The following is a 12,835-nucleotide window of genomic DNA, read 5'->3' on the forward strand; positions in this document are numbered from 1 at the left end:
CATTGTCATTTTGTGCATTGCTATTGAGTTGTTTAACAGTTTTTGTTCCTCCTCAGAGATGATTGAGAGGTTTTGCTTTTGAAGATATCTCTGTATTTGTTCTTGTGATATTTCTCTCTTTTTTTGTAAATTTTGATAATATTTTTGGAATGTTTGTTTTACTTTTTGTTCTCTCTTTATTTTTTGTTCATTTTTAAACATATTAATTTTCTTTTGCATCTTTAAAAAATTATTTGCCAGCCATTTCCCTGGTTGTTTGCCTGTTCAAAATATTTTTGCTTTGCAAATTTTAGAATCTTTTCTATTTGGTGCACCATTAACATTGAGGCTTGATAGCAAAGTTGTTTCAGCTCTTGTTCGAGTTTTGCATTTGTTAAATATTTTATTAATTGTCTTTCTTTTTCTTTAATTTTCTCCTGTAATTCATTAATTTTTGCTGTCTTTTATTTCTATGTATTGAATTTAGCTGAATCAATACTCCTGTCATGTAGGTTTTACTTCCCATGAAATTATTGGAGATGTTTCTGAGTAGTTATTTATTTGAAAGAATCATTTAATCTCTTTCTTACATTTATCTAGATTTTTTATTCTTCAATAGACCTTCATTAATTCTCCATATAAATAATTTTTTCAGGGTTGCGATTTCTATTGTTATTGGGCAGTGATCTGAAATAATCTATGACTGGATTTCAGCCTTTTAAATAAGATTTACTAAATTCTTAGTGATCCAAGTGGTATTAATTCTTGTGTATGACTTGTGTCTATCAGATAAGAAGGTATAGTCCTTTTCTCCTGGATGTAAGAACTTCCAGTTGTCTATGATGGAAAATTATTCCAGAAGTTTTTTTGGTAATTGTCCTTGATTCTCTTGAATTGGTTTTTATAGTTTTTGATATCCATAATAGAGTTGTAGTATCCCATCAAAATAATATCCATCTAATCAATATCGGATCAGAGTAGCTTCTGTCTCCTTGATGGGGAATATGATGTCGTCCCTCCTCTCACCCCCTCCTTCAGTTCCAGTGAGCTAAAAAGGGGAAACCAGTACCTGTTGAGTTTTGAGGGGTTTTGTCTGTTTTGTTTTCTTCTTTCTGAAGAAGTATTTCTCACTCTTGTCACTCCATGTTTCCTCAGGAAGTTTCCCATAAAATTGATTACTTTATGAAGGTTGTACCTATAAATAGGACACAAGAGACTTAGGTACCAGAAAAAGTACATTTCCACAAATGTTTTCATGGTACCATCTATCAACTTGTTAGAAGTAAGCATCAACTATTGCATTTTAAGCATGCATTAGAATGATAACATTCCAGATTTCCTTTCACCTGGGGGTTCTGGGAAGCATGGAAGAGAAAATCTATCTTCCCTTGAGTAATGGTGGGCAGGGAAACCAGATACTCAACACTTCCTGCTTTTGAGAGAGATGTAATATTCTATGAATGGGTGACCTGAGCATGGCCTTGATTATGATGGAAAGGGATTTGTTTTGTTAGTCTGCTGCAGTCAGATACCTGCCGAGAGGTTTGGGATTCTTGTTGCAGAGAATACTTAAAAGCACATTTATATGGAAAGAGCTATTATACGCAAAAAGATTTGCTTTATTTGTAGAATAATTAATTGCTGGTTTGTGCATTGACATTTTTATTTTTGTTATCTTTTTTACATGCTCAGAGTAACCTATGACATTTTATAACCAAAAATATTAAAATAGTTAAGCAAGGTAATGAAAAATTTGAAAACCTCTTTAAGTTTCATAAATGGAGTCCAGTAATGAGCTCAATTTGGGTTTACTAAACGACACAGCATATTCTCAAACTGTCCTGATTTGGCAGAGATCATTATAATTAATCTCTTTCTCCCACTTTTCATCTATTTTTTTAAAGGAGCTCCAGTGGCCTAGTGGATTAAAGCCTTGTGACTTGTAGGTTGGGTTGCTGACCTGAAGGCTGCAAGGTTCAAATCCCACCTGGGGAGAGTGCGGATGAGCTCCCTCTATCAGCTCCAGCTCTGTGCGGGGACATGAGAGAAGCCTCCCACAAGGATGGTAAACATCAAAACATCCGGGCGTCCCCTGGGCAACGTCCTTGCAGACAGCCAATTCTCTCACACCAGAAGCAACTCAGGTTGCTCCTGACATGAAAAAAGCACTATTTTTAAAATGTCATAGTTTTTTTCTCCTTCTTCTCTTCTTTGTTCTGTTTATTTCAACTTCAGCAAATTGAGCTCAACATGCAAAAGTAGTTTGTACACAATTAACCCAGGAAATGGAAGATAAGGAGAACAGATTGTCTTTTGCTTTTACCTTTGTTTTCCCAACAACAGTAAGCTGTAATGCCTACCTAGTAGCTTTCGGACCTGCAATTGTGAATAATTGGTAGGGAAAGGAGAGGAGCCCAGAGAAAGGATGTCTTCCTTAAGAACAATGCCTTTTGTCTCCTTGAGAGTAAGGAGATTGGGAGGGAAAGCAGAGGAGACCATGAAGAGAAATGGTGTCTGCCTTAAAAATGATGCCTCCTATCTCTTTAAGAGTAAGGGGTTGGGAGAGAGAAAAGAGGAGCCTATAGAGAAAAATGGTGTAGAATGATTCCTCCTGTCTCCTCTAAGCAGATGGTTGAGCTGAGAGGAGGCAACCCTATGTTATGGGGGTAAGTAAATTTTCAGTTTTCTTTAAAGATGGAACACCAGGCAAATAAGATGATTTCTTGTACAAAAAAATACAATTTCCCACACTTTCCCCCAATTTGGCAAGCTCTGTCTTATGAAGTCCTCAACCTCATTGCAGATACTCAAATGCATTTTGAGTGCACCATATGCTCTGGGATGTAAAATAAGCTACCATCCACATTTATCTTAGTGTTTTCCTACTAGCAATATATACATCTAGTGAAGCAAGACACAGCATGAAGACTTTATAAGTTCTGCAGTCATTAACTGATGCTTCATGGAATAAATAATACCTAAAAATTCTAAATTGATAAACCAGATTCTACTTTGAAAAACAACTAAACATTAATTTAAACCAATACTTTATTTATTTTGATCATGTTACATAAAGCAATTCCATACTGCAGAAGGTTTTAGTCTTCCATGTTGAATTTCATTATTTATCCTAATCTAATAATCTAATCCACTTTGGGGCTAAGGAAATTATCACACAAGTCTCCTAAAATGACTTCTGCTGTGGAAAACCCATCTTGCTTGAGATGGAAACATGTCTGCCTAGCCTGTCTTCTAACCACACAAAGATATTTGAACATGCTACAAGAAAGCTAAAAATGTTTTGATCTTACTGCAGCTGCACGGATGTGAATCGTCCCAATCTATGCTGTCCCCATCTTCATACATACCCCTTCCCCTTTGTTTTGTTTTTAATGTGAAAACTGCATAACTTCAAGAGTTCAGAGGTTTGAAGCTGCATGCCCCTGAATTTTTGTGTTTTCACAATACCGAAGCACTGGTCATATGCAACCTAAAATATTAAAAAGTAAGCACTTTCCATATATGAAGCTGACTGTGAGAAAAAATGTCTTCAATATGAGCCAGGTGACATCTATTTTCTGATTATTTACATCCTATTTTAATCTGCTTCAAGTACTTTGGAAATGAAATGATCTGTGCTGATGAATGGCAGAAGAGAACACCTGGAGTGACATCAATAGTTCAACTCTTCAATAATTCAGATAGATCCTAACAAAATAGCAAACGACGTGAAAAGGTGTTTTCCCAAAGATTGCTGGAATCTAGTCCATAGGTCAATCTTTCCAGGTCTATCAGCCTGTTGGACACACAATACAGCATAAAAGAGAACTCTGATTTCACAAAATAATGAGTCAACTATAATACATTTATTTATTTATTTATTTATTATTTAAACTTATATGCCGCCACTCCCCTAGGGCTCGGGGCGGCTTACAAGAAAGGCTAAAATCTAACAATTTAAAAACATCTTTAAAATATCTTTTTAAAAAATCTTAAGAACACTCCCCCAGGGCTCAGAGTGGCTTACAAAAACAGCTAAAATATAAGCAATTTAAAAACAGCAATAGCGGAGATCAAAAGCCTGCCAAAACAGGTGTGTCTTACATGCCCTGCGGAAGACTGATAAGTACCGCAAGGCACGAACTTCAGGCGGCAGAGTGTTCCAGAGTGATGGCGCCACTGATGTAAAAGCCCTACGTCTAGTTGCTGTTAGGCGCAAGGTCTTAAAACTGGGAACTTGCAATAGATCTTGGTCTTCCGAACGGAGGGATCTCTGGGGTTGTTAAGGGGTGAGGCGGTCCCTCAGGTACATTGGCCCTAAACCATGTAAGGCCTTAAAGGTAAGCACCATCACTTTGAAAGTGATCCGGTACTCAATTGGTAACCAGTGCAGCTGTAGTAGGATAAATAAACTTTATTTTTATATCCCGTCCCATCTCCCCGAAGGGACTCAGGGCGGCTCACAACAGGGACAAGCCTGAAACAACGACACAACATATTTGACAAAAACTTAAAACATTTCAACGATACAGAAAATAAAATAATGGACAATACATTAAAATCCAAGCAGATAAAATCAGAGTAATTAAAAGCAAACCAGTGGGGACAGGTTTCATAAAGTGCTGTATCATGGAAATGAGTAACAGTGATAAAGTGCCATATGCTTTTAAAACATAAAGAAGTATTCTGATGACAGTTCTATTGGGCCTATTCATTCAAACGTGCTCTGGAACAACCATGTTTTCAATTCCCAGTGGAAAATGGACAGGGAAGGAGTTAACCTGATCTCCTTAGGGAGAGAGTTCCAGAGCCTGGGGGTCACTGCCGAGAAGGCCCTCTCCCTCGTCCCCACCAGCCGCATTTGAGAGGAGCGCCTCCCCAGATGATCTTAGGGTTCGCGTTGGTTCATAGGAGAGGAGGCGATCACGGAGATAGTGATGCTAGATATCTTTCCCCCATCAAGAACCCTTGCTTCCATGTCAATGCAAAAGGAATATATATATATCTTTATGGGTTTCAGATCCTTGTTAGATAATTCTTACTAGCTTAGCTGTGCCCTAGAAAAAAATTGTGACATATAGAGGCAGTCCCCAGGTTATGAACAAGAATAGGTTCTGTAGGATTGTTCTTAAGTTGAATTTGAACATAAGCTGGAACAGATACATTGTAAGTATAACTCCAGCCAAAATGTTTTCTTTTGTTTTGGATAGCATAGGGAAGGGTTAACACCCCTGTAATGTTTCTTTTGCTACTTGTGCCCCTGTTCCGAAGATTTCACTGCACTTTCTGTCCTTGTGACAATTGGATTTTGAAAACTTTGGCTTTTTGTGGAAGCAAGGATTGGTGATAAAGCTTCAGTTGAGACACCCTTTCCCCATAATAAATATTTCAGGAGTGAATTTTCCTTCCTAGGGGTAGGTTTCCTCTCTCTTCTTGTTTCATCCCTGTTTGTAACTTGGAGCCATACATAAGCCAGATGTTTATAACTCGGGGACTGCCCACATATTTAGTTCCCTAAAACAATATGCCCAGATTGTATTTATTAAGCATTTTTCCTGTACCTTTCAATTGCATCAATTTCTTAGCTAGCTATAAATAATAATAATGAACAATAATAGCAGAGGGGAGACTCCTATTTCTCTTCTGAATATAAAATCTAGCTAGGGAATTATTCTTCTCTGTTTGATATCATGACAAAATGAATACCCTATTCATGCTAGGATCAACAGAACCTTCTTCCTTGTACATTTGCCTCAGCCTACCACACATGTTGTAACTTGAAGTTCTTCAAGGGCCTCATAGGTTATTGTCTTCCTATTGGGAAGGAAATGCTACCATACCAAGTCACCATCAGAGTGTAAAGATGTGTCCTCACTGCAGACATCATAGTCTTTACTTGGATAAAGAGATTCCAGAAAACTCTTGGGTTCCTCTTTTAATGGTATATTGGTTCATTTAAAGAAAGCTATTGCCCTACTATGGATTTTTTTTTTGCTTAATAATATCATGGCAAAAGAAAGAGAAACATTTCTTGGAAAGGGGTTAAAGCAAGAGTTTCCATTTGAAATGAAATTAGACATCTAACTAAAGAATGCACAATTTAAGTTCGGCTGGTAGAACTGTTTTCTCTGGAATGTGAGATTTTATGGTACCCCCTCAGTTGTAATCATTTTGAGGATGTATCCACGATAAATTGGGTCACTGAGTAGGCTATTGCTTTGGTGATAATCATTTTAATGTATTCAAGACACAACAGCTAGCTAAAGGAAGACTAAGTAATGAATGTAAGACTCACACACACACAAGTTAATCGTATGGAGGGAAAGATACTAAAAATGTTCTATTTCATATAGGAGAAAGAAAAATCTCTGTGTAAGCAGACTAGGGAAAATAGTCACATACAGAAAAACCTTTGTGGTTTCACAAAAAAAGGTGGCAACCTCACCACAGCATGATAGTAATTATATATAAGGTAAAATGTGTTCTTAAGTCCAATGTGATAGTGTTTATATATCAGGTGTACTGCGATTTTTAACTTTAGTGGGTTAGTAATTAAATTTAAGATATCTATGAATAATACATGTAGAACGAAAAGAAGCATTATTATAAAAAGGGAAGTAAAATAACCAGTTGGAGATGTTGTTACAGAATACGGAAAGTGCAAGCTTGCAGATGTTTATGTTACTCATCTTAAAAGATTCATAAGAACATGGAGGATTTATTATACTCAACCCTGAAGCAGAATATGAGAAGAGCTCTTTAGATGTGAATGTAGGCACTTCTTGAAACAGGTTGTTTTCAAGCATGGTTGTGATTGGAACTAATTGGCCTCTAACTGACTTATTTGGACCAAAAGTCATTTGAATTCAGGACCTACTGGGGAAAACTTTGTAGAAGCAAGGACGACTCTGATAACCTTTGCAGTAGTTCCACAATGTAAACAATATTATTCTGTCCCTTGGAGGCCTGTAAGATGATAATTTTATCATGCAAAGACTATGAAGCTTTTAAAAGCATTCTCTACAATAGTGTGTGAAACATTGTGCCATTTTGAGCAGCAGGAGCAGAACAAGGGATTCATAACTTCAGGGTATTTTTGGGACTACAACTCACATAATGCCTCAGTCATCATTACAACTGGCCAGTTTGGCTAGGAATTTTAGAAGTGATAGTCCAAATTGTTACTTTACCATGCTCCAGGATTCATGTGTTCTCTGTGATTGGCAAGCTATTCTGATGGTTCTTATGGCTAAATAACTATAGCATCTATCAGTAGTGGCTATTGGCTAAGCAAAGACATGACATGTTTGCTAACTGACATTTCTAATTAACTTGCTAATTTGCTAAGGAGCAGAAATCCAGTAAATAACATCTGAAATGTTGATCTACATCCATTCTCAGTTGCGGGGGGGGGGGGGGGGGGGCTGAGAAGAAAATTCTATGTCCTTTCTTACTTCCTTGCTTACCAGGTTTTCCTAACAGGACAAACTTCATATCAGAAGCAGACAAAATCTCCCTTTTTGGCCAGTACTCCATTGTTAGAGCAAACGAGAGAGTAAAGGCAGTCTGGTGACACTGGCAATTTTTCCCTCTCATCACTGCAGGAGTGGAAAACCTCTGGCTCATAACCTAAATGTGAACCTTCAGGCATCTTAATCCAGACCCCTAGAATCCTTCAAGCCAAGTCTCTATCCTTGTTATGCATCTAACCACAGAGCTCATTGAGGGAAACTTGCATGCTCTGGACGAAGTGAATTCCACAATACAAATACCTACCTACATATATACACACCATCTAAATACTGAGCAAATTTAATAGTTACTATAGCTCGGGCTTTTACTTTCCAGTGGTTCCAGTTTGGTGGGTAATGTTCTGATTAATCTCCTATCACACCACTTGTTCAGCTGCTTTTATAATCACTTAGGTTTTATTTCATCCTTCCACTTTCCCCCTTTCTCCACTGTTTCCCTCAGTTACTGCAAACTGAATTCAAAGAGCAATAATAGTTTGCACTCAAAGTAGGGTGGAGGCTAGGGAAAAGCTAGAAGCTTCCCCTTCCCTGTAGACACAAGCAAAAGCAAACTCCAGAAGCCGCTCTGACTTTACCTATTCTTCCTAATTATTCACTTGCCATCTTGTCCACATGATCATCCTGAAAGATACATCATTTGGGAGAACCAAGACACCTTCACTTGCTACTTCCTCCAGATTCAACCCACTCACCACTGAAGTTCCTGACTTTGAGAAACATAGATAGATGGTGAAAAATCTAAAGGGAAAGTCAGGTGAGACTAGTGCAGGCATGCCTTTCCAAATCATCTGCCAATGAGCCATAATATCTACCGAGATGGGGATCTTACTGGCAAGTTGACCTGTGAAAAACATATCATAACAAAAACAGAATGTTGAAGATGTTGCAGTTATTGAAAAGAGATTTGTTCTCTTAATAAAATGCCTACAGTAATTCTGGCATTCATAAATATTTTGATTTTAGAGTCATCAGTATACATGAGAATTAACATAGTGGAGAGAATTGAGAATGCTCGTTTTTCATAGTTGCAAGAAAACTTCAGTGCTAAAACAATATATATATATACATTGAATTAATGCATTTTTCATTTCGCAGCCCACACAAAGACTACACGTAAGATCTATTTCTATATTATCTTTCTATCTAGTGAGCACTTTTGTGCAGTAATTTAAAAGTGGTAGCTTAATGCAAAAGGAAAAACACAGTAGTTCTGTTTAGGATCCTGATAATTTAGCATGTTCTGACAAAAACAAAAATGGTGCCGTTTGGGGCATACGGTATTGTCTTCCAACTGCCCTACTAGGAAATGCAGGGATCATTAGCCTGTCTGAATAAAAGATGACTGTTTGCCTTACCTGTTCATTAGTTTATGGAATAGAACAGGGATGTTATCAGATATGTAACTGGGGCATAGTTAAAGGCATCCAAGAAACCATACTGCCTTTACCTCTACCAGCCACAAAGAGAACTAACAGTCCTGCATCCTGGTAACATAAGTGTTGATTCCCCTCCTTAATTCTCACCCTTTATTTCCTTACTCTGGTTTTCTCCTCCTCTTCGCCTCTTCATTATTTAAATATTTTACATGTAAGCTTATATCACAGATCCAAGAACAATCTACTGATAAATCAATATAAGTGGATGAAAAGAATTTGAAACAATAAACATAACTTAAATAAACTAGAAACACACATGTGTTAATGTTAAAACTGTTCAAAACTTTTTACATAAATATTTTAGTATGAATCACTTAGGTCAAAAAAGAAACCCTCCAAAAAACAGCCATGTCTTATTGTTGTGATTTGAAACCCTCTATTTGACTGTTTATCTGGGGTTAAATACCATCTGTACGTCTGTACCTATATTTTCTATTAAGTTATTACAAAGAGTAAATTTTATATCATTGGACCTCATTTTCTTCCATACCTTGATTTACACATTACAACGAAAGTTTTATGCCCACGTCATCATATATTCTTCTGTTTTAAGCTTCAGGAGAGATTAAAAACATTACAAATTGCCAATTATATTTAATTTTCTTCATACAGTTCATTATTTTCCTTATCTTTCTCCTTAAGTTGTAAATAGGAAATCCAGACAAAATCTATCTTGTCTTTAATAAGTGTCTCTCTTGCCTTAAGTTTCCAATTACCTTGGCCCCAATATAAATTTTTTTTATAAAGTAACCGTGTCAACTTTTTAAACTACTGTCTCTGTTTAAAAAAAGTCCTCTTGAGGATAATGTAACTAGTAAAAATTGGAAAAAAATATTTTGTTTATATTTGTTCCAAACTAATGGAAGAGCCTTCATGATAATACGATTTTTAAAACCAACATGTATCTTGACTGTATCATACCAATCACATCTGTGCCATCCAAATCTTAAATCATGCCCTTCCAGATCCAAAATGTAATTAGTGTAGAGCAAGGTGGGAGAAGGTGGCTGTCCATATGATTTTGGACTTCAACTGTCAGAATAAGGTATAGGTCTCATCCACACAGGAACTTTATCACACCCCACTCTTATTGATGGAACTCTGTAATAAGATCCTTAATCCCCTTTTGTAGAATCTGCTGAATTTTATCTTACAGGTTGTATATTTTGTTCAGACTCTAATGTTCTAATGGGTTTTATGTTGATATTTTATGCTGGTTTGTATGATTATACTATTTTATCTGTTTTACATTGGTTTAATTATGCTGTATTTTATTGTATTTTGGAACTGGGCTTGTCCCCATGTGAGCCACCCCGAGTCCCCCGTTTGGGGAGATGGGAGCGAGATATAAAAATAAAGTTGTTATTATTATTATTATTATTATTATTATTATTATTATTATTATTATTATTATTAGTATACTCCAGCTTGAAGCCAGCTGGAGGTCAGGATGTCCTGATAACATCCCCCCCCACACACACACATGTGAACTCCAACTTGTATCCAGCCAGAAACAGCACGATAAAAGGACTCACATAAAATTCTGATTCCATCAGAAAATCTACTGCATCCCTCCTGTATCTGAACAAGGCACAGGAAGGAGTGAATGCCAGACAGAACACTCATGTAAACAACAGTGGGAAAGCAGTCAGAATACTAAGGCAGTTGGAAGGCCAACAAAGCTTCCCCCTGAAATATCAGCATTCCCATGAGAATGCTCAAGTCTATTGCCTTGCTTTGCTTAGCGGTAAAGCAAGTGCTGGGGAAGCTTTTTGCCAAGTGCTAAAGCAGAGCCTTCCAAACATTTCATGTTGGTGACACACTTTGTAGACATACATCATTTTGTGACACAGTGATTCAGTTTTACTGACAAATCAGAGGTCAAACCAACCTCTTATAAAAGATTCAGACACATACATAAATAAATTGTAATAATGAAATGTATGGGAACACAGCATTTCTCATGAAAACCTTTGTGACGGCATGAGTGGCGCCATCTATATGTCGAACTGTAAGTTGCAAGATTTGAATTGTATCATGCCTGATTTTGCCTTTACCCTGTACATGTAGTTGGATTGATTGGTTATTTACAGCTGCCAATCAATGTTGTTTGCACCAGTTATATTGCTCCCTCAGCTCAATTGTTTGACTCCACCATTTCCTGGAGTGGGTCAGTGTTTCCTTTTTCATTCCACATTAAGCTTTCTATCAGATGGACGTGAGAGAGAGAGACTTGGCTCTAAAAGCCCTTGATTAAGTTACATCTCAGCACCAATTCTGAGGTTCTTACCCTTGAGACTTATGCTTCATGTTCAGGCCAACCTGGATGACGTTGTGGAGTCTCAAGAGCCTTCAGATCAGTTCTTTGGCACCAGAGGAAGTGTCTTCAAACATAGGCCATTTGGACTGAGGCTGAGGATTGCTCCGGTATTCACAGCCATTGAGAAAGAGGGACCTGGAAAAGCTTCTCAGCTGCAAAGCTCCTTGGACTTAAGACAATCAGAGACTGTAATGTATATTTTCCTTTACCCCTTTGAAACTTCTAGCTTATTGCCTTAAAGGGATAACCTTTTGAAACAATAAAACCAGTTTTGAGTTATCTACAGTGTTATGATCCTTGGGAGTTCCAGCTTCCCTAAAGAAGGGCAAGAAGCAATCCCCCGGGGAAGGATGTCATGTCCCTGCCTCTTTCGCTAAGACTTATAGCCCCAGGCGCAACGGCACAACCTTGCATTCATATATTTTTAAAATATATGATTTATTGCTTATTTCACATAGACTCACAGGTTTCTTGTTATATTCATGCAACACACCTGCACGCTGCAGCCAACACATTAAAGTGTTGCGACACACAGTTTGAAAAGCTATGAGCTAAGGGAAAGAAAATGTTAAGGCATGCCTTCCTTTAAATATTCCTGGCCTTGTTTCCCAATTGATACCATAAATAAAGAGATTATACATTACAGAAATTTTATTACTGCAGCAGAAAACTAACGGGTGCCCTCTGGAATTGCTAGGTACCACACAGAACAAATAAAATGAAAGCAAGTTATAGGTCACAGATGATCACACAGAAAGGCATTAACATTTAGTCATTCCTCCCCATGTTCCTCTCAGTTCCATTCCTTTCCACCTCGGGCTCCAACCTCAGCTCTTGTAACTTCTCTAACTCCATCTTCTCACCTCACTGAACATGTGCAAGATTCTCAGTGAAGTCATTGTTTCTCCAGTTTGCAACTTGCTTATCTTATCTTTTGGTTGCTTCTGCAGGCTGAAGCCTTGAGGGTTAGAGTGACCAGTTGCTGTGGAAAACTAGTGCTCCTCACATTCCAGCATCTCTTTTCTCACCAACTCTCCCTCCCATCTCTGTTGTGTTATAGGACCAACATTTCAAAATGACAATTAATACAATTTATATTTTAGTCAGGTACATCTTCAAAAATACATAAATTTCTGGATTTTAAAGGAGGCACTTAATCCTGATCCTGATGTATGTGTGGACTCTCTTAGATCTTTCACCCAATCCTGGAGTGTCTGCAAGCACTCTAAAGTGAACAGGATATCTTAAATCCATATTTTGTTCTGGATTAAATGGCTCTGTGGAAGCAGCTATACTGGCTAGGACATGATGTTCAACAACATTTGGAGGACTTCAGGATTTCTAATACTAATTTACATCCAATAGCTGGATTTCATTTTCTGTTTCTTCCATAAGATCATAAGTTCCCTCTCCATGGTGAATCAGCCAAACAAAAAGTAATCTCCATGACAATTCAGATATAATTTCTGATCATTATCAGAAGCAATGGTTGGGTCTGTTTGTTTGCTTTAATCTTTAACTTTTTTTCCTGTCAAATCTTGCTTACTGGTTTTGTTATGACATATATA

At 37.4% G+C, this 12,835-nt stretch overlaps 1 long non-coding RNA gene across 1 annotated transcript in view; it reads left to right on the forward strand.

The window, feature by feature from the left end:
* Nucleotides 1-11,624, forward strand: part of LOC134297865 (uncharacterized) — a 64,835-nt gene extending 53,211 nt beyond the window's left edge. The window contains exon 3 of the long non-coding RNA XR_010004742.1: nt 1,884-11,624. This is a non-coding gene — a long non-coding RNA (uncharacterized LOC134297865). The remainder of the gene's footprint in view (nt 1-1,883) is intronic.
* The last annotated feature ends 1,211 nt before the right edge of the window (nt 11,625-12,835 follow it).

The sequence above is a fragment of the Anolis carolinensis genome, chromosome 3 (assembly GCF_035594765.1).
Source record: "Anolis carolinensis isolate JA03-04 chromosome 3, rAnoCar3.1.pri, whole genome shotgun sequence".
NCBI classification, from domain to species: Eukaryota; Metazoa; Chordata; class Lepidosauria; order Squamata; family Dactyloidae; genus Anolis; species Anolis carolinensis.